The following is a 27,913-nucleotide window of genomic DNA, read 5'->3' on the forward strand; positions in this document are numbered from 1 at the left end:
TGTTTCCCAAGGTGACCATCTTGGCCTTTGTCAAGAGGCTTCAGAGTGCCCAAAGAGAGTGCCTACGGCCAAATCACCCTGAAAGAGCCCAATCTCATCTGATCCCGGAGGCTAAGCAGCGATGGGCCTGGTTAGTACCTGGATGGGAGACAGCTTGGGAATACCAGGTGCCGTAGGCTTCTCATTATGTTGTCGGCGTTGACCTGTTTTTTTTCCCTTGTTTCCCAAGGTGACCATCTTGGCATTTGTCAAGAGGGTTGAGAGTGCACAAAGAAATTGCCTACGGGCACAACACCCTGAAAGCGCCCAATCTTGTTTGGTCTCACAGGCTAAGCAGGGTTGGGCCTGGTTTGTACCTGGATGGGAGACCGCCTGGGTTTTCCAGATGCCGCAGGCATATTTTTATGTTGTTGGTGTTGACCTGTTTTTTTTTGCTTGTTTCCCAAAGTGATCATCTTGGCATTTGTCAAGAGGGTTGAGAGTGCCTAAAGAGATCGCTTACAGCCGCATCACCCTGAAAGCACCCTATCTCTTCTGATCTCAGAGGCTAAGAAGGGCTGGGCCTAGTTAGTACTTGAATGGGAGACTGCCTTGGAATACCAGGTGCCGTATTCTTCTTTTTATGTTGTTGGCGTTGACCTGTTTTTTTTCGCTTGTTTCCCAGGGTGACTATCTTGGCATTTTTCAAGAGGGATGAGAGTGCCCAAAGAGATTGCCTATGGGCACATCACCCTGAAAGCGCCCAATCTCCGCTGATCTTAGAGGCTAGAAAGGGTCATGCCTTGTTAATACCTGGATGGGAGACCGCCTGGAAATACTAGGTGCTGTAGGCTTCTTTTTATGTTGTTGGCGTTGACTTGTTTTTTTTGTTTGTTTCCCAAGGTGACCATCTTGGCGTTTGTCAAGAGGGTTGAGCGTGCCTGAAAAAATCTACTATGGCTGCATCACCCTGAAAGAGCCAAATCTCATTTGATCTCAGAGGCTAAGCAGGGTTGGGACCTGGTTAGTACCTGGATGGGAGACCGCCTGGGATTTCTCAATGCCATAGGCTTTTTTTTTTAAGTTGTTGGCATTGACTTATTTTTTTTTTGTTTTATTCTTTTATTAAGTATAAGTAGAACAACATAAATATAACAGTCAACCATACAGCATGACCCAGGGTCACAATTACATGGTAACAAAAAATAGGCAGCCAAATAACTCTGGGTTCTCAGAGGGGAGTCCTAGAGTTTCATGCAGAAAAGAGAGAAACCCCACCTCCGACATGTAGTACAGTATAACTAATGCAGCTCCGTTCGGACAAATGTAATCATGGAGAACTGGGACCACAGCAAGCCAGCTTATCATGACCTATGTGAACCAGAGTAAAATATGAGCCGGTCGTGTCCAGAACCCTGGGGTTCTTCTGGGTCCCAAAGGCTAGTAAGGAGACAAGGCATAGTCAAAAGGGAGGACGGGGGAAGAAGAGAGTGCAAAGACGGAGAGAGAGGAGGGGGGGGGATGGCGGCGGGGAAAAAAATAAAAATAAAGACAAAAAGGGAGGGGGGGAATGCCACCCAGGGCAGACATGGCCTATGTAGGTAAACGTTAGATGTTCAGTCGTTTTCTGGGACAGGGGCGCTGCTCACCTCCTGAATGTAGTCTCAAGTACCAGTAAAATACCTCCAGGGCCTCCATGTAACATTAAATGCCTCTTCAGTGTTGTGAAGGGTGGCGGTCAATTCTTCCATCCGGAGAATATGATTGACTTTGGAATACCACAGCACCTTGGATGGGGGCTGAGGCTGCCTCCACAGTGTGGGATTGCAGGCCTGGGCGGCGTTCAGGAGTTGCATCGTGGGGTTTTTTTTGTATTTTCGAACAGGCTGTTCGGTCAAGTGTAGAAGGCACGCTGCTGGGTTAAAGAGGTAAAAAAGTAGTGATGCGCGGTACTATAATAGGGAGTTGGCCTAGGAGGCTTAATAAATTCTATAGGCACTAAGATTGTGCGTGATATATATATTCCCGTATACAGTAAGAGAAAGGTATATAAAAAGTTGTGCGTATTTTTATAAGGGGGTGGTGGACAACTCTCACCACTATAGCATGATGATATTCAAGATAGGAGACAAATGTAATGAGTAAGAAAAAAAAAGAAAAAATTGCAATGCTTGGAATAAGTAATCCCTAATGTGATTTTATAACTGACAGAATCGCATAAAGTGCCAGTGCTAGACAATAAATAGAATCATGAAAGTATTAACTACACCATAGATTAAATAAAACAATATATATAAAGCAGTCACAAAGAATAGTGAATCGCAGTGCGATTTGTTCACGCTGACAAAATCGCATAAAGTGCCAGTGCTAAAGGTGAGAAGGTGTGTGGAATATTCTATTACACAATAAGGTAAATAGGATAATATGTATAAAACAATCACCAACTCGATAAAACGTATGTGCAAGAAATGGTGAGTTGTAGCTGCCAGAAGTCGCATAAAGTGCTAGTGTCACAGAAGTGGTAGAACAAGGTCCGTGCGGGTGTTCTCTACCATATAATCATCAAAACAATATTCCTGCGACCGTGAACAGCTCAATAGTTCAATTGTGCAAGAAAATGACAGAAAATCAAAATAAACGCATAAGTAATATTGGTGTTAAGGGAGTAAAAAGAATCCCACAAACTAATCAAAAAACTGTGTGCGATACCTACAAGAAATTATATAAAAAATAACAATAGCATATATCAGAGTGTGACCATTCTGCTTTGTGCGATAAACGGTGGCGATTATGTCAAAAGTCGCATATGTCGACAAATCGCATATAATGTCCGTGTCTGTATATAAGTGCACAGAGCAATATAATCGGTGATGGTGGTGAAAGAGGTGAATATATCCCACGTGGTCCTGTGTGGTTGGAGTATGGGTGTCCCCTTACCTTACAGCTGTAAGGTAACAGCGTGTGATATGTATATCCTCAGAACTCCTGTACTTTATCCCTCGAGGTCTTGTCCCGATATTTACAGATCCTGGTATCCACGGATCCTGGCGTCTCCTGCCTATCACGCTGTGTTGGTCCCTTTAAGTATTTGCTCAGCAGCACTCAGCGTGGGGGGGGGGTGTAGGTTTACCTCGGCAATTGGTGCATATGTAAGGGGTTAAAGAAATAAGGAGGAAGGGAGCCCCATAGTGTAGTAATTCTCAACACATATGATTTATTACAGCAAAACAGTAATGTACTCACAAGCAGACAAGTTTCAAATGCAGTGTATAAACGAGCCTCGAGCTCGATTGCGTCACTTCCGGTAGCGTCCCGACGCGTGTTCGTCACGGTCACGTGACTTCATCTCATTCACGCTGCTGGGTTGTCGGCGATATCTACATTTCTGAGAGTTTTTATTGTCCCGGTCACCTCCACCCAAAAGTTCCTCAAGGCCGGGCATGCCCAGAAAATGTGTCCCATGGTCCCCGTATCTGAATTGCAACTCCAACAAACATCCGGGATCGATCTATTCATTTTATTCAGAAGGTATGGGACTCTATACCAGCGTGAGACTATCTTGTATCCTGATTCTTGATATTGGTTTGCGATGGAAGCTTTATGTACTAAGGTCAGGATCTTCCCTATCTGTTGTGGGGTAAATGTGATGCCTAAGTCCCTCTCCCATTTGTGGATAAATGGTGGGGTCGACTCCTCCTCCTGACTACTGAATAGGTTGTACAGGAGGGAGAGGGTGTGTCGCACAGGTTCCTTTTTGTGACAGATGGATTCATAGGGCGTCAGGTCTCTAGGAGTGTAGGGGGCCCTTTGTATGGCCAGAAGAAAGTGACGAAGTTGATAAGCACTAAACAAGTCAAGCGGAGGGTCAGAAAGCTCGGCGACAGTTTGCGTGGTCGGGAGCCCTCCCGAGGGCCACACCTCTCCCAGACGCTGTTTCCCCACCACTGTCAACTGTCGCAGTTTCTTGTTGGTAAATCCCGGTGGCAAGTCTGGATTACCTATAACCGGAATCATTGGTGACGGCAAGGGAGCAATGTGTGTGCAGCGGAACAACCTCCGCACAACAGCCAACGTAGCTCCCACTACGGGGTGATCTCTGAGGTCTTTTGGTAGGGAGGACAGGAGCCATGGGGAGGTCAATAGGGGAATGGATCCATCCTCAAACTCCATCTCCACCCACTGCTTGTGTGGGCCATTACAATGCCAATCAACGACTCTCGCTAGCAGAGTCGCTCTGTAGTATTGTCTGAGATCTGGGAGACCCAGACCCCCCTTGTCCTTTGGTCTGGCAAGCAATTGCAAACTGGCTCTGGGCGGTTTGCGCACCCAAATAAAGTCCCGGAGCAGCACCTGCAGTTGTCTTAAAAAAATTGGGGGTAACCGGATCGGTAATGTCTGGAACAAGTATAAGATCCGCGGGAGGGCCGTCATTTTGAATGCATTACAGCACCCGAACCAGGTCAGTGTTAAAGCATACCAGTTTCCCAAATCAGATTTCAGTCTATTCAGGAGAGGGACAAAATTAAGCGGGTACAATTGCGCCAAATCCGCTGTGATGTCAACGCCCAGGTAACGCATAGATTTTTCAGCCCAGTAGAATGGAAAAGCGGAGCGGAGCCTCTTGGCCTCACCATCCAGGACCGATATATTCAATACAGCCGACTTGGCACCCCTGCCTCGTCCCATTAGTGATGGGGAAAGAGTCCGAGCACCACTCGTTCACCCGTATCGCTGCCGACGGCGTGGAGTAAAGCGACATTACCCAGCTCATCATGTTGGGGCCAAGACCTATATATTCCAGGGTGGCCTGCATAAAGTGCCAGGCCACCCTGTCAAAGGCCTTCTCCGCGTCCGTTGACAACATAAGCAAGGGCCTTCCCTGTACATGCGCGGTATGGATTAAATTGAGGACTCGGGCCGTATTGTCTCTAGCTTCCGACTTATTTTTTATTTTTTTGCTTGTTTCCCAAGGTGACCATCTTGGCGTTTGTCAAGGTGGTTGAAAGTGCCTGAAGAGATTGCCTATGGGCACATCACCCTGAAAGCGCCCGATCTTGTCTGATCTCGGAGGCTAAACAGTGTCGGGCCTGGTTAGTACCTGGATGGGAGACCGCCTGGGAATACCAGGTGCCATAGGCTTCTCATTATGTTGTCGGCGTTGACCTGTTTTTTTTCCCCTTGTTTCCCAAGGTGACCATCTTGGCATTTGTCAATAGGGTTGAGAGTGCACAAAGAAATTGCCTACGGGCACAACACCCTGAAAGCGCCCAATGTCGTTTGGTCTCAGAGGCTACGCAGGGTTGGGCCTGGTTTGTACCTGGATGGGAGACCGCCTGGGTTTTCCAGATGCCGCAGGCTTCTTTTGATGTTTTTGGCGTTGACTTGTTTTTTACTCCGCAGGGTAATTATCAGGCACGGGGTGCGCATCAAACGAACACCTAAGGAACAGCTTGCTAATTTAGTGAACTTGCCTCTGTGGAAGCAAAACATAAACATGCCCCCTCACGGACCTTAGAGATTGAATTCGGGACACTCCATACCCAGATTACTGACCTACTCCATAATAAAGCGAAAGTTGCACTCCAGTTTTGTCGCAAACTGACGTAGGAGTCAGGGGACAAATGCAGAAAAATCTTAGCCGGGTCGGTAAAGGAGTTGAAATCTGCCTCTTACATACCACAGTTGATAGATGAGAATGGCCAGAGGGCCTCTACCCCAACCCAAATAGCTGAAGTCTTTGAAAAATTTTACTCTGATCTCTACAACCTGCCCGTTTCAGGGTCCGGACAGGACAATATAGACAGATATGTAACCGGTTCTGGTCTACCAACCCTCTCATCGGAATCACGGGAGTACTTGGAGGACCCGATCACACTGGAAGAAGTCCAGACAGCCGTGGGACCTCCGAAGGTGGGTAAGGCTCCGGGCCCTGACGAATATACCGCACAATACTATAAGATCCCTATTCTCGGCCCGCGCTTGGTGAATTTATTTAATACTCTGAGCTCGAATGGGGATTTTCCTGAAGATACCCTTAGAGCCCACATCTCGTTGATACCTAAGGAGGGCAAAGACCCGGGCCTATGTGGGAGCTACAGACCCATTTCCCTCCTAAATTCCGTCCTACAACTATTCTCTAAAATCCTCGCCACGCGATTGGCACAGCACTTGCAGTCCCTTATACACATTGACCAGTTAGGTTTTATTCCCACCAGGGAAGATAGGGACAACACCATTAAGGTGCTTACCCTGGTCCATAAAGCAAAGTCATCTGAGACCTCTTGTCTTTTCGTGAGTACTGATGCAGAGAAGGCTTTTGATCGGGTCAAATGGACATTCATATTCTCGGTCCTTCGCCATATAGGTCTGAGTGAACGGATGCTGGCATGGATAAGTAAGATATACTCACGCCCTTCAGCTCAAGTCAAAGCAAGTGGGGTGCTCTCATCTCCCATTGACATCGGGAATGGGACCAGACAGGGTTTCCCCCTGTCGCCCCTATTATTCGCACTGTCATTGGAACCCTTTCTCTCCACAATTCGACAAAACTCAGACATAACGGGACTCCAAATGGGTACTATTGAGTGCAAGATATCTGCCTACGCGGATGACATGCTGTTCTCGCTGACGAATCCCAGAGTTTCCTTGCCAAATATCCTTCGGGAATTCCAGCTATACGGGATACTTCTTGAAATCAGAGGCCATGGGGGTTGCAGTCCCCCCGCAAACGTTACTAGACTTGCAGTCCAATTTTCAATTTAAATGGGCCCATACAGTCCTTAAGAACTTAGGTACTTACATTCCACCGGACATCGCGCGTACGTTTATGTTGAACTTCCCCCCACCCGTTGTCACTAAGATCCGCAGTTTGCTTCACGGGTGGCATTCTGGCCTCCATTCCTGGTTCAGGAGATGCAATCTCATTAAAATGAACATACTCCCTAAATTTACCTCTTTTCCAAGCCCTCCCGATCCAGATTCCAGTCCCGTTTTTTAAGCAAGCTCACTCAATTTAACTGGGCCCACAAAAATCCCAGACTTAAGCGGTCAGAGCTGACATTGTCTAAACAACAGGGAGGGTTGGTTCTCCCTGATTTGTGACGCTACTACCTGGCCTCCCATCTGGGGCATGTATTGGACTGGAATCAAAACAAACTTTCTAAGCTCTGGGTGCAACTAGAACAATCTCACTCCCGAATTCCGCAAAGAAGCGCCATGTGGTACTATAAAGATTTACCCACAGAATTGACGTCACATCTAACCTGTCTGTCCAACTGGTAAAAAGACCTTAATTGCTCGTTTTACCCAGCACAGAGACAACGCATTATCACTTTGGCTCTCAAAACCTCGCTGTGCACGAAGATACAGGAGTCAAATTTTAAACTTCTCACCAGGTGGTATTTGACACCATCAAAGCTGCATAAATGTTTCCCCTCTTCCTCTTCCTCGAACATATGCTGGAGGTGTGGAGAAGAAGAGGGCACGTTGCTCCACATTTTTTGTTCCTGCCTCAGCTTGGTGGACTTCTGGACAGAGATACGATGCATAACACAAAAATTCACAGACTTCTCGGAAGAGGCTGCATTCTTTCTCTTGCACCATTCACAGATTCCCATTAAGAAGTACAAAAAATCAATTTTACGGCATGTGATAAATGCGGCGAAATCCTGCATCCCTCTCTATTGGAAAAAATTTCTCCCCCCCCCTTCCATTACTCACTAGCTTTGGAAAATAAAGGGCATTAAAAAAATGGAGGACTTGATCCTCACATCACAAGGTAAACAAGAATTTTTTAAACAAACCTGGGACATCTGGAATACCTTTATATTCTCGCTGGAAGGATGTCGCCTGCTATCGCCTTAGTGCTCTGAGCTTTCCTTGACTGGCCCCTTGGGCAGTGGCTGCCATCGTGTCTCGTCCCCTCTTCTCCTTTCCTGATCTTTCACCCCTTCTCTTTTCTGCCTTCCTCCCCTATCTCACGGCCCCTCCACCCCCTCTCTCTTTTGGAAAAAGTGGAAAATTGTGAATGACGGCCCCACACCCCCCTCTGGATGGATTATGCCGGAGGGACCTGGGGATTGTGTGACCCTGGATCTTGGTACAGTACTTTATCCATGCCACGAATCATTATGATTGATGGAAGGCAGACTCACAGTTGAGAATATACCTGTATCAAGTATTGTTCAGCTGCTTTTTGCTCTGTATTTCTCTGTTGCATTATGTACTCGGGGGACCGTCTTCCCCTGTTTGGAGAAAAAATTATATTTGAAAAAAAAAAAGAAGCCTACGACACCTGGTATTCCCAGGCGGTCTCCCATCCAGGCATTAACCAGGCCGACCCTGCTTAGCCTCCAAGATCAGACGAGATGGAACAGATTCTGGGTGATGTGGCCATAGCCAATATCTTCAGGCACTCTCAACTCTCTTGACAAACGCCAAGATGGTCACTTTGGGAACAAGCGGAAAAAAATAGGTCAACGGCAACAACATAAAAAGAAGCCTACAGCATCTGGAAATCCCAGGCGGTCTCCCATCCAGGTACTCAACTGGTCCCAACCCTGCTTAGACTCTGAGATCAGATGAGATTGGGCTCTTTCAGGGTGATGTGGCCGTAGGAGATTTCTTCAGGCACTCTCAACCCTCTTGACTAACGCCAAGATGGTCACCTTGGGAAACAAACAAAAAAATCAAGTCAACGCCAACAACATGAGAAGAAGTCTACAGCACCTAGTATTCCCAGGTGGTCTCCCATCCAGGTATTAACAAGGCCCGACCCTGTTTAGTCTCTGAGATCAGACGAGATCTGGTGCTTTCAGGGTTATGTAGCCATAGGCAAGCTCTTCAGGCACTCTCAACCCTCTTGACAAACACCAAGATGGTCACCTTGGTAAACAAGCGGAAAAAAAACAGGTCAACGCCAACAACATAAAAAGAAGTCTACGACACCTGGTATTCCCAGGCAGTCTCCCATCCAGCTACTAACAAGGTCCGACTCTTCTTAGCCTCCAACATCAAACGAGATCGGGTGCTTTCAGGTTGATGTGCCTGTAGGCAATCTCTTCAGGCACTTTCAACCTTCTTGACAAATGCCAAGATGGTCACCTTGGGAAACAAGCAAAAAAAAAAAAGTCAATGCCAACAACTTAAAAAAAAAAGCCTATGGCATCGAGAAATCCCAGGCGGTCTCCCATCCAGGTACTAACCAGGTCCCAACCCTGCTTAGCCTCTGAGATCAAATGAGATTGGGCTCTTTCAGGGTGATGCGGCCATAGTAGATTTTTTCAGGCACGCTCAACCCTCTTGACAAACGCCAAGATGGTCACCTTGGGCAACAAAGAAAAAAAACAAGTCAACGCCAACAACATAAAAAGAAGCCTGCGGCATCTGGAAAACCCAGACGGTCTCCCATCCAGGTACAAACCAGGACCAACCCTGCTTAGCCTCTGAGACCAAAGGAGATTTCAGGGTGTTGTGCCCGTAGGCAATTTCTTTGTGCACTCTCAACCCTCTTGACAAATGCCAAGATGGTCACCTTGGGAAACAAGGGAAAAAAAACAGGTCAACGCCGTCAACATACTGAGAAGCCTACGGCACCTGGTATTCCCAGGCTGTCTCTCATCCAGGTACTAACCAGGCCCATCGCTGCTTAGCCTCCGAGATCAGATGAGATTGGATTGGGCTCTTTCAGGGTGATTTGGCCGTAGGCACTCTCTTTGGGCACTCTGATGTCTCTTGACAAAGGCCAAGATGGTCACCTTGGGAAACAAGCTAAAAAAAACAGGTCAAAGCCAACAACATATGTTGTCCTCATCCCAAAACCTAATAAGGACCCCAGGTTGTGCGCCTCCTACAGGCCAATAGCACTCCTAAATTGTGACTTAAAAATACTAACCAAAATACTGGCCACCAGACTCAATAAGGTGATTAAATCTTTGATTGACCCGGACCAAACAGGCTTTATGCCGGGTAGATCCACAGACATCAACATCCGTAGACTATTTTCTAATATCCATGCCCCCCATACTAATCAAGGCACTAGGACTATTGCCTCCCTTGATATGGAAAAGGCATTTGACACGGTAGAGTGGGTGTATCTGTGGGAGGTGCTCAGAAGAATGGGTTTTCCACTGAAGTTTATTGCCTGGTTACGCACATTGTACACCGATCCTCTAGCATGCATTAAACTGAATGGCTCCTTGTCTCCTCAGTTCCCCCTGCGGAGGGGCACCAGGCAGGGATGCCCTCTCTCCCCATCCCTGTTCGCCCTGGCAATGGAACCTATTGCGGAGGCCCTCAGGTGCTCGGCCGACATCCGTGGCCTTAGGGTGGGCTGGCTGGAGGAGAGAGTGGCTCTCTATGCGGATGATTTACTGCTTTTTTTAAACGATGCTGGTGACTCTTTGCGGGGAGCACTCGGAATTATGGATGATTTTTCCGCCTTCACCGGGTTGAGGGTTAACTGGCATAAGTCTCAGCTTTTCCCAGTGGATGCGGGGGCCAGGTCCTCCTCGTCCCCCTCTACCCCGCTTCAATGGGTGGATAGGTTCACCTATTTAGGTATCATTATTTCAAGGGAGAGCGAGGATTTTGTCCGGCTTAATCTTGAACCTGTCCTGATAGGGATTAAATCCAAACTAAGGGCATGGGGTAATCTTCCCCTCTCCCTCATGGGGCGCATTAACCTTCTAAAAATGAAAGTCCTCCCCAAACTAATGTACATATTTAGGAATTCCCCACAATGGCTAAATAAAACTTTCTTTAATTCTCTTAAACAACTCTTCCTTTCATTTATTTGGGGATCTGGAACGCCTAGATTCAAGTATACCACTCTGACCAGGCCTGTGGACGATGGGGGCTTGGCTCTCCCGGACTGCCACAAATACTTCTTGGCTACTCAGCTTGTGACTGTCCACTGGTGGTTGCTGCCAGATCTGTCCAACTCTGCTACGGTGTTGGAGGCAGCTATAGTGGGGTCTCTGGAGGCCTTGAAAGGGTTGGTATTCAGGGGACCCAAAACACCTCATTGCCTCACCCCTTCCATGCGCACCACTATGGGGGCATGGAGGGTGGGGGAGGCACTGAGAGAGTCCCCGCCGAACACCTGGTCTCCTCACACCCCCCTGTGGCTGAATCCCAACCTACCACAGTTCACCACTATCCCGGATCCTCAGGCCTGGGCCAGATACAAAATACTGACTCTGGAGCATGTTATCACCAATGGGGAGCTTGCTCCCTTTCATGTATTGTGTACGAAGTTTAACGTGCCTGCACGGGCTCATTTCAGGTATCTCCAGATCGCCCATGCTCATAGATGTCAGTTCTTAGGTCAACCAGTCATAATGGAATACTCGGAGCTTGAGTCCACCCTTCGGGTGAAGGATTTGGAGAAACCCACTTCTCAGATTTATAGGTCCCTGTTGGTTGCTGCCATCCCCGAACTGTCCTCCCTACGCAGGAAGTGGGTGGGGGACATACCGGAACTGGACGATGATGATTGGGGGGAAATCTGGGTGTTCCCGTTCTCTCCACTGGTCTCGGCCAGGGACAAACTTGTTCAGTATAAAATTATACACAGAGCGCACTACACACCCCATAGACTGCACCAGATGTCGCCGACACATTCCCCGGCGTGCTGGAGATGCTCGTATCAGCCAGGGGAGTTTTTTCACATTTTCTGGGCTTGTCCAGCAATTGGGCATTACTGGAAGGAAGTTCTCCAGGTGATAGCTAACATTACTAAGATTAGTATTCCTTTTGATCCTAAATGTTGTCTGCTGGGGCTGGTGGAGCAGTTGATAATCCACAGAGCTAGGAAACTACTCATATCCTTACTACTATACTATGCACGTAAGGCCATCACGATGAATTGGAAGAAATCATCTCCCCCCTCTGTCACGTTCTGGAAGGGTCTAGTGAATGCTAGTTTGCCCCTTTATAGAGCCACCTACGAGGGTAGGGGATGCCCAAAAAAATTTGAAAAGGTGTGGGCTTGTTGGTTAGCTGATAGCACTACGGCGACTGATGCAGTAACTAACCCTTAGACCACCATTAAGGTCCTGATATGGTAATAGACTGACCCAGGTATTACTTGTACGTCTATGCTTTGACATCGTGTACTTTTGCTTTTGAGCACGGATTCTCCTGCTGTTAACCCTCCCCTCCATGGGGGCTTAGATACGTTTAGTTTTGTTTTTTTATCGGTCTGCCTGGTTGAGGCCTGTTGTTGCCTCAGAGGCAGACCGATCATGTTGTGTTACCTGTTATGCCCTGCTGCGGTTGTAGCCGTAGTGGAGAGTTTGCCCCTGCGTGGGTACTGTTGGCCCAGGTGTGGGCAATTTTCTATGCTATTGAAAAACTCAATAAAAAAGATTTTACAAAAAAAAAAAAAGCCAACAACATAAAAAGAATCCTACGGCATCCTGTATTCCCAGGCGATCTCCCAATCAAGACACTAACCAGGCCAGATCCTTCTATGGCACATGGTCTTCCCAGGCAGTCTCCCATCCAGGTACTAACCAGGCCTGACGCTGCTTAGCCTTTGAAATCAAACGAGATCGGGTGCTTTCAGGGTGATGTGACCGTAAGCTTTCTCTACAAGACACGCCCATCCCTCTTGACAAACACCAAGATGGTCGCCTTGAGAAACAAGCGAAAAAAACAGGTCAAAGCCAACAACATAAAAAGAAGCCTATGGCACCTGGTATTCCCAGGCGGCCTCCCATCCAGGTACTAACCAGGCCCGACACTGTTTAGCCTCTGAGATAAGACGAGATTGGGCGCTTTCAGGGTGATGGGGCCGTAGGTGATCTCTTCGGGCACTCTCAACCCTCTTGTTAAACGCCAAGATGGTCGCCTTGGGAAACAAGCAAAAATAAACAGGTCAACGCCAACATCATAAAAAGAAGCCTACGGCACCTGGTATTCACAGATGTTCTCCCATACAGGTATTAACCAGGCCGTACACTGCTAGGCCTCCGAGATCAGATGAGATTGTGCGCTTTCAGGGTGATGTGGCCATAGGTGTTCTATTCAGACAATCTCAACCCTCTTGACAAATGCCAAGATGGTCATCTTGGGAAACAAGTGAAAAAAAACAGGTCAGCGCCAACAACATAGTCCCTGGCGGTCTCCCATCTGACCCTGCTTAGCCTCTGAGATCGGGCGCTTTCAGGGTGATGTGGCCTTAGGCGAACACTTCGGCAAATACTCAAAACTCTTGACAGATGCAACAATGGTCACCTTGGGAAACAAGCGGAAAAAAAACACATCAAAGCCAACAATATAAAAAGATTCCTACGGCACCTGTAATTAGATACTATCCAGGCCGGACCCTGCTTAGCCTCTGAGATCAGATGAGATCGGGCGCTTTCAGGGTGATGTGGCCGTAGGAGATTTCTTTGGGCTCTCTCAGCCCTCTTGACAAATGCCAAGATGGTCACCTTGGGAAACAAGCTGAAAAAATAAACCATGTCAACGCCAACAACATAAAAAGAAGCCTACGGCACCTGGTATTCCCAGTCGGTCTCCCATCCAGTTACTAATCAGGCCCGACAATGCTTAGCCTCCGAGATCAGACAAGATCGGGCACTTTCAGGGTTATTTGGCCATAGGCACTTTCTTTGGGCACTCTCAACTCTCTTGACAAACGCCAAGATGGTCATCTTGGGAAACAAGCGGAAAAAAACAGGTCAACAACATAAAAAATAGGATTTTTATATACAGCTTACCTGCAAAATCCTTTTCCTGAGAGTACATCATAGGACACAGCAGCTTCATTACATAGTGGGTTATATAGGTACCTCTGGTGATTGGACACTGGTTAACCCCCAATTAAGGAGAATTCCTCCCCTATATAACCCCTCCCATATGGGAGGCACCTCAGTTTTGTAGCATAGCAATAGCAAACCACGTAAAACCCAAGAGGGGCGGGAGCCCTGTGTCCCGTGATGTACTCTCAAGAAAAGGATTTTACAGGTAAGCTGTATATAAAAATCCTATTTTCTTGATCATACATCACGGGACACAGGAGCTTCATTACATAGTGGGATGTCCCAAAGCAATGCTCAGATTGAGGGGAGGGAGACACAGATCATAATATATAGACCGCCAAGGACCAGAGGACCTAAACTGCAGCCTGCAGTACACTGCGCCCAAAGGCAATATCCTCTTGCTCTCTGACATCCACCTGATAGAATCTGGTGAATGTGTGGACTGATGACCAAGTTGCAGCCTTACAGATCTAAGCCAGGGAGGCCTGGTGATGCACTGCCCAAGAAACACTTACAGCCCTAGTTGAGTGCGCTTTCACTTGAAAAGGAGGGATCTTCCCTTTAACACTATAGGCCTGAGAAATAATCTGTCGAATCCACCTTGAGAGAGTGGATTTTGATACCGCCTGGCCCTTCCTAGGGCCTTCCAGCAAAATAAATAAGCATTCAGTTTTCCTTATCTGAGCAGTTTCATGAAGATAGATACTGATTGCCCTTACCACATCCAAAGTGTGCAAAGATTCTTCTTCTGCGGACTGTGGGTCCAGAAAAAAGGATGGTAGGATTACATCTTGTTTCAAATGGAATCCTGAAACCACCTTAGGCAGAAAGGACCTGTTGGGACGCATTACCACCCGGTCCTTATGAATAATTAGATACGGCTCTTTGCTGGAGAGAGCTGCTAGTTCTGACACTCTTCAACCTGTGGATATAGCTACCAAGAAAACCAATTTTTTAGTCAAAAGGACTAACGAAGCCTGATGCAAAGGTTCAAAAGGTTGCCCCTGCAAAGCTGAGAGAACCAAATTCAGATCCCATGGGCATACCGGAGGTTTGACTGGCGGCCTTATCCGCATAGCCCCTTGGATGAAAGCCTGCACCAGGGAATGCAATGCAAGTGGCTTCTGAAAAAACAATGACAAGGCCTAAATCTGCACCTTGATAGTGCTTACGGCCAAATTCATTTCTAGGCCTGACTGGAGGAAGGCCAAGATCCTGCTAATGACATACTTTCTAGGATGCCATTCCCTGCGTTCACACCAGGAAACATATGCCCTCCAGATTTTGTAGTAAATAAGCCTGGAGGCCGACTTTCTGGCATTTACCAGAGTAGAAAGGACTGGCCCCGAAAGCCCACGGTCTCTCAGAATGTGGGTCTCAGCAGCCAAACCGTCAAATTCAGACTGTGTAAAGCAGGATGGTAAATTGGACCCTTTGAGAGCAGATCTGGCCAGAGAGTGAGGATCCACGGCCTGCCTACTGCCAACTTCATGATCTCTGCGTACCACGGTCGCCTGGGCCAAGCCGGGGAACTGTCAGAGCATCCGACCCCTGAGCGAGTGTATCTCTTGTCCTTGACACAAATTTGTCCAGTTTTCTGTTGAACCTGGACGCAAACAGATCTACGTCTGGAGGACCCCACCTGCGACATATGTTCCAAAACACGTCGGGGTGCAGAGCCCATTCTCCTGGGCACAACTGATGGCAGCTCAGAAAATCCGCCTGCCAATTTTCCACTCCTGGAATGAAGACTGCAGAAAGGCATGGAACATGCCTTTCTGCCCAGACAAGTATGCGATTCACCTCTTTTTGCGCAACCAGACTCCTGGTACCGCCCTGGTGATTGATATAGGCCATTGCTGTGGCATTGTCGGACTGAACCCGAACAGGGAGACCCCGTAGTCTGAAAGACCAGTTTATGAGAGCCATATAAACTGCCCAGATCTCCAAGACATTTATGAGCAATAGCTTTTCGATCGCAGACCATTTCCCCTGCGAGCACTCCTCCCCAGCCTGTCAGGCTGGCATCTGTCGTAATAATCTTCCATGGAAGAGGAAGAAAATTTTTGCCTTTCAGCAAATTCTCGGTTTGCAACCACCAGACGAGACTCTTGCGTGTCCCTGGGGATAGACGCATAGGAAGATCCAAGGACTGGGGCTTCCTGTTCCAAGCCACAAGGATGCATCTTTGCAGAGGCCTTGAGTGGAACTGGGCGAATGGAAGGGCCTCGAAGGAGGCGACCATTTTCCCTAACGGTCTCATGCACAACCGAATGGGGGAAGATATTCTGCCCAGAATTAGGCGCACCAGATCCCCAATGGCCAAGGCTTTTTGCCTTGGTAGAAACACCTTGCCCTGAGCGGTGTCGATAACCATACCCAGGTATTGCAACCTGGTAGCAGGCTGTAGGGACGACTTTTCTAGGTTTATAATCCAACCTAGGCGTTCCAGGTGCTCTAGCGTTCTGGTAACACTGTGGTTCAGGAGCGCTACTGTTTTCTCTATGAGAAGCAAATCATCTAGATAAGCCATGACGGCTATACCCTGAGCTCTTAGGTTTGCCAAGAGAGGGTCCAGAATCTTTGTGAAGACTCGAGGGGCCGTAGCGAGCCCGAACGGCAAGGCCACAAATTGAAAATGGCGCCGCTCTACCGTGAACCTTAGATACTTTTGGTGTGCAGGAAAAATTGTCACATGCAGTTATGCATCCTTGATGTCTATTGATGCCATAAACTCTCCCCCTTGCAGGGAGGAGACCACAGTGCGAATTGACTGCAGGACCGGATGCGTAAAAAAACGGTTCAGATCCTTCAGATCCAGGATAGGTCTGACACTTCCATTTGGCTTTGGAACGGTGAAGAGATTTGAGTAAAACCCTGAACCCTGTTCTTTTGGGTCCACTTCTAATATCACCCCCAGGGATAGTAAGTGATCTAAGGCCAGAAATAGCGGTCTTTGCTTTACTGGGTCCCTGGGGATCCTTGACCTTAGAAAGCGAGAAGGTGGAATCTCCTGAAACTCCAGCTTGTAGCCCAGAGATAACGAAGAGACCACCCACTTGACAAACGCCAACATGGTCATCTTGGTAAACAAGCGAAAAAAAACAAGTCATTGCCAACATTGGAGGTTAAGCAGGGTTGGGCAATCAGTTTCCTTGCCTGAAATAGGCATCTCAGAACTGCCTGCTGCTTCCCGGGTTTCCAACTCCTTCAACTAATCCCAGGAGATAATACTTCGCCTCCATCCCGGTGGACGTTCCAAACACCCAATCAATGGTTCCTGTCCCCTCCGTCCAGTAGCGGATCAACTTCGGGCATCTCCAAAACATGTGCATCATGTCTCCCCCATGTTCCCGCACCAGGGGCAACTTGCGTCCGGCCATTCAGCCAAATTGAAAAAGTTTACAAGGAGCATAATAAGTTCTATATAATAAGAACAGATGTGACATCCTCTGAGAGGAGAGCCACAATTGACCACAGGCAGGATTCCTGTGGCCAATTATAGCTCAGGGGGGTTTAGTACACACCCCACACTATATAAGGCCGCCGGGGTGGTGGCCTTGTATAGTGTGTTGCGGCGGTCAGGGGAAGAGAACGATAGGCAGGGACAGTGTCTTTACTGCTTGGGAACCTAGCACTGTTACAGTGGGTGTTATGTGCCTCCTGCACAGTACACACCTGAAGCTACCCTTTATTACTGGTGTTCAATTTCTGCAATACAGGCATCTGCAGTGCAGAAGTTAGAGTGGGTGTTGTGTGCCTCCTGCACAGTATACACCTGAAGATACCCCTTAGTGCTGGTGTTCTGTTTCTGTAATACAGGAACCTAGCACTGTTACAGTGGGTGTTGTGTGCCTCCCACGCTTGTCCTTATTTTCGGCAGCTGGACGTGTTGAGCCACATCTTGCCGAACACTTGGTCGGATGTGGAAGACCAAGCCCTCCTAATGCTCCTCATCCTCTATCACCCAGGCTCAGGGTACTAGCCTGTGTTCTGTATACACTAGGCTTTCTTCTGCATACCCTATCCTCTCTTTATACTCTAGCCTGTCGTTTATGTACACTAGACTCTTTGTTTACCTCATAAATGACAGTGTATATAGAAGGAAGGCTAGTTTATACAGAGAGGCTAAGGTATACAGAAGGTAGGCTAGTTTATACAGAAAACCTGTTGGGTATACAAAGTATGTATTTTATTTAGATGGCAGGCTATTGTATACAGAGAGGCTAGAGAATAAAGAAGACAGGCTAGTGTATACAGGACACAGCCTGTCGTTTATGTACACTAGACTCTTTGTTTACCTCATAAATGACAGTGTATATAGTAGGAAGGCTAGTTTATACAGAGAGGCTAAGGTATACAGAAGGTAGGCTAGATTATACAGAAAACAGGTTGGGAATACAAAGTATGTATTTTATTTAGATGGCAGGCTATTGCATACAGAGAGGCTAGAGAATAAAGAAGACAGGCTAGTGTATACAGGACACATGCTAATGTATACAGAAAACAGGCTTGGTTATAGAGAGAGACTGAGACTATTATATTCAGAAGAAAAGCTAGTGTATATAGAGAGGCTAGAGTATACAGTTATTCTGGGGTATACAGAGAGGCTAGTTTAAAGAGAGACTAGTGTATACAGAATACAGACTCGTGTATGCAGATAGGCTTGAGTATATACAGATGCTAGAGTAAACAGTGAGGCCCATCCTCACAGAGAGGCTAGTTTAAAGAGAGGCTAATATATACAAAAATGTTAGTGTATACAGAGAGGTTAGTGTATAGAGAGAGTCGAGTGTATACAGAAAGGACAGTGCATACAGAGAAACTAGTGTATACATAAGACAGGCTTGGGTATACATCAAAGCTGACAGTGTATACAGAAGACTGGGTAGTGTATACAGAGAGTCTAGTGGGTACAGAAGACAGGCTGTGGTATACAGAGGGTTTAGTGTATTCAGAGAGTCTAGTGTATACAGTCGGCGAGTGTATACATAAGACTGGCTAGTTTACACAGTGTTTACAGAGATGCAAGGGTGTACAGAGAAGCTAGTATATATAGAAGACTACAGCATACAGACGAAAGGCTAGTGAATACAGACTCGAGTATGCAGATAGGCTTGAGTATACAGAGATGCTAAAGTAAGAGTCTAGTGGGTACAGAAATAGAGGCTGGTGTATTCTAGCTAGTTTTTACAGTCTAGTGTATACAGAAGACAGGCTGTGGTATACAGAGGGTTTAGAGTATTCAGAGAGTCTAATGTATACAGTCGGTGAGTGTATAGATAAGTTTGGCTAGTTTACACAGTGTTTACAGAGACACAAGGGTGTACAGAGAAGCTGGTATATATAGAAGACTACAGCATACAGAAGAAAGGCTAGTGAATACAGAATACAGACTCGTGAATGCAGATAAGCTTGAGTATACAGAGATGCTAGAGTAAACAGTGAGGCTGGGGTACACAGAGAGGCTAGTTTAAAGAGAGGCTAGTATATACAAAGATGTTAGTGTATATAGAGAGGTTAGTGTATAGAGAGAGTCGAGTGTATACAGAAAGGACAGTGCATATAGAGAAACTAGTGTATACAGAAGACAGGCTTGGGTATACATCAAAGCTGACAGTGTATACAGAAGACTGGGTAGTGTATACAGAGAGTCTAGTGGGTACAGAAGACAGGCTGGTGTATTCTAGCTAGTTTTTACCGTCTAGTGTATAGAGAAAACAGGCTGTGGTTTACAGAGGGTTTAGTACATTTAGATAGTCTAGTGTATACAGTCGGCGAGTGTATACATAAGACTGGCTAATTTACACAGTGTTTACAGAGATGCAAGGGTGTACAGAGAAGATAGTATATATAGAAGACTACAGCATACAGAAGAAAGGCTAGTGAATACAGAATAACAGAGAGGCTAGTGTATGCAGAACACTATCTAGGGTATACAGAGAGGCTAGTGCATACAGTGAAGCTATGCTATATAGAAGCCTGGTTAGTGTATACAGAGTGTGTACAGAAGAAAGGTTAGACAGGCTATAAAGAGAGACAAGTGTTTACAGAAGACAATTTGGGGTATACAGAGATGCTAGGGTATACAGAGAGACTAATGTATACAGAAGACAGGCTATAGGGCATACAGACGACAGAAGACGGGCTACTGTATTCAGAACATAGGCTAGTGTATATCGAAGACAGGCTTTTGTATGCAGAAGATCGGCTAGTGTATACAGAAAAACTAGTGTATAACAGAGAGGGTAGTGTGTATAGAAGAAAGGCCAGGGTATAAAGAAGACAGAGTAATGTATACAGAAAACAGAAAACATGCTGGTGTATATAGAGAGGCTAGTGAATTTAGAGGGTAGGCTAAGTGATAACAGAAGACAATCTGGGCTATACAGAGACATTTCATCATTCCATCTAGCTCACATCTCTAATGAAGTTTGTCTCATTGCCATGTTATGCCTTTTCATTCTTATGCTAAATATAGATTATTCTCCCTACACGATTTTAATCATAAACATCAAGCATGCAATAAAACTATCATACATCAAAATAAACCATGTACTCTTTTGCTCTATTTTGCATATTTGTAATTCTCCACATCAACTGTCACATTCAGTATGTGACAGTCCTGACACACCATCCTGACTTATTTTTCTTTATTTCTTATTAGAAATAGAGAGTACTATCTCAAAATCCGGTTAAATTTATTCATTTCCATGAGTTCTACCGCTAATTGTACGGTAATGCAAAATGTCCACAAAACCATCCATTTGCTCCATCCAGGTTGCATCCAGGATTGCATTCATACTGCACATACTAAGAGTAATGTAACTATCGCTCGCTAACGATGTGAACAGTTTTATTGCTTTTCTAACATTAACTGAGTATCTCTCTGCACTATGATCTTATTAATAATAATAATAATAATAATAATAGGATTGTGTAATGATCAACTAGTCTAATATAAGCTTTCTCATTGGTACCGGCATATCCTTTAAATTTAGACTAACGCAACTATTTCTCGGCCATTTTCAAGCTAAGCTTTCAATCTCTTACGGTTGAAAAGCGATACTACCTCCCTGCAATATTAAGCCATTTAAATGTCCTATTGGTCGCCAATATTATACAACACTCTGAAAAGCATATATGTAGAGAATAAAACTAGTCTTACATCTTAATAAAACAGTTTTATTGCTCAACCAGTATCAGCTGTCATGACATAAGCAAATAAACGTTTCCACTGTTTGACTCTATTTTCTGTATTACTTCTTTTTCTCCACCTTAACGGGAACAGTTAAAACACAGTGACAAAACATTTCTTTTTACCGCAGAAAAATGTGAGAAAAGCAGTGTAAGACGCATTTCTGCTATATGCTTCAGAAAATTAATGTACCGCTTTTAAATCCATATCAATTCCACATAACCGTCTTACAATTTTAACATTTACTGACAGCAATTACTGATATTATATTATGACTATACCAGTGGAAAAGGACCGCGTAATAGAACTGTGAAATTAATCATAATCTCAGAGCTAATTTAGCTGATAAATTTATGATTTACTCAACGATTTACTCAACGATTTAAACTTAGATTTTTTAAAGGTAAGCCTATTTAACCTTAAATAATTTATACTATATTCTACTGTACTCTTAAATTATGTACTGTTGTTCTGTATTTTAGCCGTGCTCATATTTCGTTTTATGTTGCAGCCATCGAATCTCATTGCTATTCCTACATTCTGCCTTAATGAGGATATTACTTTGCAACTATCCCTTGATCCCTTTTGTGTATTCACTTTATCTCTACCTATATATACTGCCTCAATATTTTCCTAAATTGTTTTGCTATACTTATTATTATTATATTATAGAGATTACTATCTCTAAATCATTGTAAACCTAACCATAGTTATGATGTCTACATCTAATTTTACGTTAAAGCAAAATTCACACAAAACCATCTTTTTAAAACCTTTACACATTAAGAGTAATGCAACCATCTCTCGCTCCACTGGAAACGGAAAACAGTCAGTGTAAGCCGTCTTCGTGCGTAACAAAATTAATGGAAAGATTTACACGTTGGACTTTTCAAGCTACGTCAATTTACTGTTAAATAATGTATACCCTTTAGCTGCTTAGCTTACACTTTGCTGTATGTAGCCGCGTTAACTGTATTAATGGTTACATGTAAATAACACATGGGGATTGACATTTCATGTCTATCTCACATCTCTAATGCAATTTATCTCTTTACCATTTCATACTTTGCCAGTTATTATACTTTCTCATCCTTAAAGACACGTAAGGATCCTGAAAAACGATAGAAACCTAGTTTCGTCGTTGCTGTTATTTTATGATTGCAGCAATCATCTCATCTAATTGCTATTCCGACATTCTGCCTTGCTATTACTTTGCAACGCTCTATTGAACAATGTAAAGGTAAGCTAGATATTTTGTGTATTTCCACTTAAACTCGACTTGTATATACTGTCTCAATATTATCCGTTCCAATTTTGATAAATTAGATTGTAGAGTTTGCCATGTCTAAATCCAGGTTACATACTCACCTTTATTACGTTACGTTATAAAGGTTATTACTAATTTTAGGATAATACAAAACCATCTTATTGCTTCTTTACACGCTGCACATATTAAGAGTAATTCAATGCTACCGTGAACAGTTTAATTGCTCTTCTCACTGCTATATGAAACTGAATTTGAAATTATTTCTCAGTCATTTTGAACATACTGCAACTAACGCTTTCGATCTCTTTTCAACTGCAATATTTAATCTCTGCTATTGCAGAATATTTAGCTGCTTAGCTCACACTTTGCTGTACGTAGCCGCGTGAACAGTATTGGCAAAAAGACAAACTGCATTAGAAATGTGAATATGAATTTGAGATGAAATGTCAATCCCCTTTGGTTACTGTCAGTAACCTGTAAGTAACCAATGGGGATTGACATTTCATCTCTAATTCATATTCACATTTCTAATGCAGTTTGTCTATTTGCCATGTCATCCTCTGCATTTATTATCCTTGCTATATTTTGGGTATATTCACTACACGATTAAAGACACGTAATGAACCTGATTGATAAAAACCTACACACGTCGTTGCTGTTATTTCATGTATTTCCACTTAATCCCGACCTGTTTATACTGTCTCAATATTATCCGATCTAATTTTGCTAAATTAGATTGTAGAGTTTGCTATGTCTAAATCCAGGTTACATACTCACCTTTATTACGTATACTGCTAATTTTAGGATACTACAAAACCATCTTATTGCTTCTTTAAACGCTGCACATATTAAGAGTAATGCAATGCTACCGATGTAAACAGTTTCATTGCTCTTCTCACATTTAGCTGGTATCTCTCTGCTATGGGAAACTGAATTTGTACTACAACGATCACTCATCTAATATCAGTCCACTCAGTGCTACCGGGATAACTTTTACATTTAGGGTAATGAAATGATTTCTCAGTCATTTTGAAGCTACTGCTACTAACGTTTCCGATCTCTTTTCAACTGCAATACTTAATCTCTGAATTTGTACTACAACGGTCAAGGAATATTTAGCCGCTTAGCTCACACTTTGTTGTACGTAGCCGTGTTAACTGTAAGTAACCAATGGGGATAGACATTTCATCTCAAATTCACATTCACATTTCTAATGCAGTTTGTCTTTTTGCCATGTCATCCTCTGCCAGTTATTATCCTTTCTCATCCTTATGCTATATTTGGGGTATATTCACTACATGATTAAAGACACGTAATGAACCTGATTGATAAAAACCTACAGACGTCGTTGCTGTTATTTCGTGTATTTCCACTTAATCCCCAACTGTTTATACTGTCTCAATATTATCCGATCTAATTTTGCTAAATTAGATTGTAGAGTTTGCTATGTCTAAATCCAGGTTACATACTCACCTTTATTAAGTATACTGCTAATTTTAGGATTCTACAAAACCATCTTATTGCTTCTTTACACGCTGCACATATTAAGAGTAATGCAATGCTACCGATGTAAACAGTTTCATTGCTCTTCTCACATTTAGCTGGTATCTCTCTGCTATGGGAAACTGAATTTGTACTACAACGATCACTCATCTAATATCAGTCCACTCAGTGCTACCGAGATAACTTTTACATTTAGGGTCATGAAATGATTTCTCAGTCATATTGAAGCTACTGCAACTAACGCTTCCGATCTCTTTTCAACTGCAATACTTAATCTCTGAATTTGTACTACAACGGTCAAGGAATATTTAGCCGCTTAGCTCACACTTTGTTTTACGTAGCCGTGCTAACTGTAAGTGGGGATAGACATTTCATCTCAAATTCACATTCACATTTCTAATGCAGTTTGTCTTTTTGCCATGTCATCCTCTGCCAGTTATTATCCTTTCTCATCCTTATGCTATATTTTGGGGTATATTCACTGCATGATTAAAGACACGTAATGAACCTGATTGATTGTATTTCCAATAAATTCCGACCTGTATATACTGTCTCAATATTAATCTGAGTGATTTTGCTATATTTATTTGTAGAATAAACAGATTACTATCTCTAAATCCTGGTAAACCAACTCACACAAAACCATCTTATTTCTACCTTACACGCAGCACATATTAAGATATAAAGGAAATGTGTAGATCACTAATCTAATATCAGTCTTCTCAGTGCTACCGGACCAACTTTTAAATTTAGAGTAATGCAACGATTTCTCAGTTTTATGAAGCTATTGCAACTAACGCTTTCTAGAGTATGCAGAAGACCGGCTATTTTTTTTTACAGATAGGCTTGTGTATTCAGAAGACAGTCTGGGGAATTCAGTGAGGCTAGTGTATGCAGAGAGGCTGGGACACCGAGACTATTGTAAAAAGAAGGCAGGCTAGTGTATATAGATTACGGGCACGTGTATACAGAAGACAGAGAGGCTAGTCTATATTGAGTGGCTGGTGTACACAGAGAGATTAATGTATACAGAAAAGCTAGCGTGTAAAGAAGACAGGACTTTATTTTTTGCTAATGCAACTACTTCTGAAACATGTAAAGTGCTTTTTTCATATTTTGGTGCTGTTAAAAAGTGGTGTGTTGTCAGTGGTGATATCAATGTGACAGTTAATGTGGAGAACTACAACTATACAAAATAGAGCAAAAGAGTTCTAAGTTTATTTTGTTAAGTCATTGACTGATAGACGTTAAGTAATTGGCCGTTATTGGTTTGGCAGTACATGGTTTATTTTGATGTAAGATAGTTTTATTCTCTACTTATAGCCGAGTTTTAGACGACTTTATTATTAGCATTATTATCATTATTCGCATTATTCATATATATTATGCAGAGTGTAAGTATTGCAGTGAGACGATATTGCTTTTTAAAGATTTGTATTATTATACATAGCATTGTTAGCAGACCAATAGGACAATTTACATGGCTTAGTATTGCAGAGCGTAATTTATCAGGGAGGAGATCCAAAGCGTTAGTTCCAGTAGCTTCATAAAACTGAGAAATCGTTGCATTACTCTAAATTTAAAAGTTGTTCCGGTAGCACTGAAAAGACGATATTAGATGAGTGATCTACACATTTCGTTTACTATTGCAGAGAGATACCGGCTAAATGTTAATATGTTAATATGTGCTGCGTGTAAGGTAGAAATTAGATGGTTTAGTGTGAGCTGGTTTACCAGGATTTAGAGATTTTTTAGTTTATACTAATAATAAATATAGCAAAATAACTCTAAAATTAATATTGAGACAGTATATACAGGTCGGGTTTAAGTGGAAATACACGAAATAACAGCAACGACGTGTGTAGGTTTTTATCAATCAGGTTTATTACGTGTCTTTAATCATGTAGTAAATATACCCCAAATATAGCACAAGGATGAGAAAGCATAATAACTAACAGAAGATGACATTGCAAAAAGACAAACTGCATTAGAAATGTGAATATGAATTAGAGATGAAATGCCAATCTCCACGGCTACGTACAGCAAAGTGTGAGCTAAGCAGCTAAATATTCTGCAATAGCAGAGATTAAGTAATGCAGTCGAAATGAGATCGGAAGCTTTAGTTGCAGTAGCTCCAAAATGACTGAGAAATCATTTCATTACTCTAAATGTAAAAGTTATCCCGGTAGCACTGAGTGGACTGATATTAGATGAGTGATCGTTGTAGTACAAATTCAGTTTCCTATAGCAGAGAGATACCAGCTAAATGTTAGACGAGCAATTAAACTGTTCACGGTAGCATTGCATTACTCTTAATATGTGCAGCGTGCAAAGAACTCTAAAATTAGCAGTATACGTAATAAAGGTCAGTAGGTAACCTGGATTTAGACATAGGAAACTCTACAATCGAATTTAGCAAAATTAGAACGGATAATATTGAGACAGTATATAAAAGTCGAGTTTAAGTGGAAATACACTAAATATCTAGCCTACCTTTACATTGTTCAATAGAGCGTTGCAAAGTAATACCAAAGCAGAATGTCAATTAGATGAGATGATTGGTGTAATCATGAAATATCAGCAACGCCATGACTAGGTTTCTATGGTTTTTCAGGATCCTTACGTGTCTTTAAGGATGAATAAGTATAATAACTGGCAAAGTATGACAATGGCAAAGAGACAAATTGCATTAGAGATGTAAGATAGACATGAAATGTCATTTCCCATTGGTTATTTACATGTAACCATTAATACAGTTAACGCGGCTACATACAGCAAAGTGTGAGCTAAGCAGCTAAATATTACTTAATATTGCAGAGATTAAGTATTTCAGTTTAAAAGAGATCGGAAGCGTTTGTTGCAGTAGCTCCAAAATGCCTGAGAAATCATTTCATTACTCTAAATGTAAACGTTATCCTGGTAGCACTGAGTGGACTGATATTAGATGAGTGATCGTTGTGGTACAAATTCAGTTTCCTATAGCAGAGAGATGCCAGCTAAATGTGAGAAGAGCAATTAAACTGTTCATATCGGTATTACTCTTAATATGTGCAGCGTGTAAAGAAGCTTTGTATTGTCCTAAAATTAGCAGTATACGTAATAAAGGTAACCTGGATTTAGACATAGCAAACTCTATAATCTAATTTAGCAAAATTAGAAAGGATAATATTGAGACATTATATATTGGTCGAGTTTAAGTGGAAATACACAAAATATATAGCTTACCTTTACATTGTTCATTAGAGCGTTGCAAAGTAATACCAAAACAGAATGTCGGAATAGCAATTAGATGAGATGATTGCTGTAATCATGAAATATCAGCAATGCCTAGGTTTCTATCGGATGAGAAAGTATAATAACTGGCAAAGTATGACATGGCAAAGAGACAAATTGCATTAGAGATGTGAGATGGACATGAAATGTAAATCCCCATTGGTTACTTACATGTAAACGCGGCTACATACAGCAAAGTGTGAGCTAAGCAGCTAAAGGGTATTTAAGAGTAAATTGACGTAGCTTGATAATTCCAACGTGTAAATCGTTCCATTAATTTTGTTACGCACGAAGACGGCTTACACTGACTGTTTTCCGTTTCCACTGGTTATCGGCATAATGTATCAGTAACCATGAACATTAATAGTGATAGACAGCTTACATTAGGATGTATGCATGATGTGAATGTAGTTGCATTATGTGTTATTAATATAATCAAACTGTATTGCTAAGCTTTGCTACTGCAACCACTTCTCAATCAAATAAACCGTCCCACTGCTTTTCTCACATTTTGCTGCTGTTAAAAAATGTGTTGCAAGTGTTATGTGTTACAAATGGTTATCAGTGTGACAGTTAATGTGGAGAAGAAGTAATACACAAAATAGAGTCCGAAAGAGAATCCTATTGCATAGAGGTAGCGAGAGATGGTTGCATTACTCTTAATGTGCAGTGTGTAAAAGGTTTTAAAAAGATGGTTTTGTGTCACTTTTGCTTTAACGTAAAATTAGCTGTAGACATTATAACTTGTTACAGTGATTTAGAGATAGTAATCTCTATAAAATAATAATAATAAGTATAGCAAAACAAATTAGGAAAATATTGAGGCAGTATGTATAGGTCGAGATATAGTGACTACACAAAAGGGATCAAGCAAAGTCAAGGGATAAATGCAAAGGTACATTATTTAAGAGTAAATTGACGTAG

The 27,913-nt window shown here is 43.3% G+C and overlaps 7 pseudogenes; 2 read left to right on the top strand and 5 right to left on the bottom strand.

The window, feature by feature from the left end:
- Positions 1–60: 60 nt before the first annotated feature.
- On the top strand, positions 61–179 carry LOC143957341 (5S ribosomal RNA; annotated as a pseudogene).
- A 4,820-nt stretch (positions 180–4,999) lies between these two features.
- LOC143957265 (5S ribosomal RNA) lies at positions 5,000–5,118 on the top strand (annotated as a pseudogene).
- A 3,358-nt stretch (positions 5,119–8,476) lies between these two features.
- Positions 8,477–8,596, bottom strand: LOC143957594 (5S ribosomal RNA; annotated as a pseudogene).
- Positions 8,597–8,694: 98 nt separating this feature from the next.
- Positions 8,695–8,813, bottom strand: LOC143957488 (5S ribosomal RNA; annotated as a pseudogene).
- Positions 8,814–9,561: 748 nt separating this feature from the next.
- Positions 9,562–9,685, bottom strand: LOC143957561 (5S ribosomal RNA; annotated as a pseudogene).
- A 2,979-nt stretch (positions 9,686–12,664) lies between these two features.
- On the bottom strand, positions 12,665–12,783 carry LOC143957660 (5S ribosomal RNA; annotated as a pseudogene).
- A 689-nt stretch (positions 12,784–13,472) lies between these two features.
- On the bottom strand, positions 13,473–13,591 carry LOC143957481 (5S ribosomal RNA; annotated as a pseudogene).
- Between the last annotated feature and the right edge of the window lie 14,322 nt (positions 13,592–27,913).

Source organism: Lithobates pipiens, unplaced genomic scaffold, assembly GCF_037356315.1.
Source record: "Lithobates pipiens isolate NorthernLeopardFrog02 unplaced genomic scaffold, aLitPip1_a1.2 Scaffold_52, whole genome shotgun sequence".
In the NCBI taxonomy this organism is placed as follows: Eukaryota; Metazoa; Chordata; class Amphibia; order Anura; family Ranidae; genus Lithobates; species Lithobates pipiens.